The sequence below is a fragment of the Lepidothrix coronata genome, unplaced genomic scaffold (assembly GCF_001604755.1).
Source record: "Lepidothrix coronata isolate B3197 unplaced genomic scaffold, Lepidothrix_coronata-1.0 Scaffold173, whole genome shotgun sequence".
In the NCBI taxonomy this organism is placed as follows: Eukaryota; Metazoa; Chordata; class Aves; order Passeriformes; family Pipridae; genus Lepidothrix; species Lepidothrix coronata.
In genome coordinates this window covers 1568513-1569584 of record NW_016690353.1, presented here as the reverse complement: position 1 = coordinate 1569584, position 1072 = coordinate 1568513, and the positions used below count along the sequence as shown (strand labels likewise).

The 1072-nt window shown below is 44.8% G+C and overlaps 1 protein-coding gene across 5 annotated transcripts in view; it reads left to right on the top strand.

The window, feature by feature from the left end:
* ALS2CL (ALS2 C-terminal like) overlaps positions 1-1072 on the top strand; it is a 71880-nt gene that overhangs the window by 52779 nt on the left and 18029 nt on the right. The gene's annotated exons all lie outside the window — the stretch shown is intronic.

Genomic DNA, 1072 nt, shown 5'->3' with positions numbered 1-1072 from the left:
TTGCCTGTTCTTCCCAGCTGCACTTGGGCTGTTTTTCTCCTTCAAACCCACATTTTCAGCCTTTGCAGTGGTCGGGGACACAGGAAATGCAACCAAGGGGAAGGAAAACTGCTCCTCCAGCTCCTTCCTCAATGGGATGAGCCTGGCAGGAAATGTGGGCTTGGATCACACCGAGAGGTGTCAAAACAGAGCCTTGCTAATGAGTGCAAATGAGCCTTGTCATTAATGACTCTCAGGGGAGGAAGAGCTTGTCATCATCATCTTCACGGGGCGGGACATTGCAGACGTTGATTACGGTGCTCAGAGCCTCCAAAATTCATCTGACATTAATTAGCTCAGAGCCTCCAAAATATAATCTGACATTAATTAGCTCAGAGCCTCCAAAATTCATCTTGACTTTAGTGGTTAGTCCAGAGAAATCTGGTCTTTATCCAGAGCTGGAATGGGCCTCCTGCCACGAGCAAGGAGGATTTCAGGCTCCTGTTCCAAGCCAGGATCTTGTTTGGCTTTGGCTTTAATTAAATCCTCCGAGTCTGAGTCGAGCTGCTGCATGTCCTGGGTTTGCCTCAGAGGATTGAAGGTTTGCCTTGGGAGCAGCCAACTCCCAAGTTTTCCAAGGAGTTTGAAGGTGTTTATGGTGAAGGTCATGTGATTCCCCCACACCTGGGAGGCCAAAATTCCCTGTGGTTTGAGGGAAAACTGGGAGAAATCGAAGCTTCGTTGCTTCACTCCTGTTTAGTTTAAGCTATTGTCAGATTTAAGGCAGATTTAATAACTCAAAGATTTTGAGGGTTTGTAGGGAATAATGCACAGGTTTTAATCTGGGATTTTTGGGATGTGTTGACTCCAGTTGCTGCCACTTTACTGACATCATTGAAGCTTCATCCCTTTGCTCCTGTGTAGTTTAAACTATTGTTAAATTTAAGCCAGAGAATTATTAATAACTCAAAGGAGATTTTGTAGGGAATAATGCACAGGTTTTAATCTGGGATTTTTGGGATGTGTTGACTCCAGTTGCTGCCACTTTACTGACATCATTGAAGCTTCATCCCTTCACTCCTGTTTAGTTTAA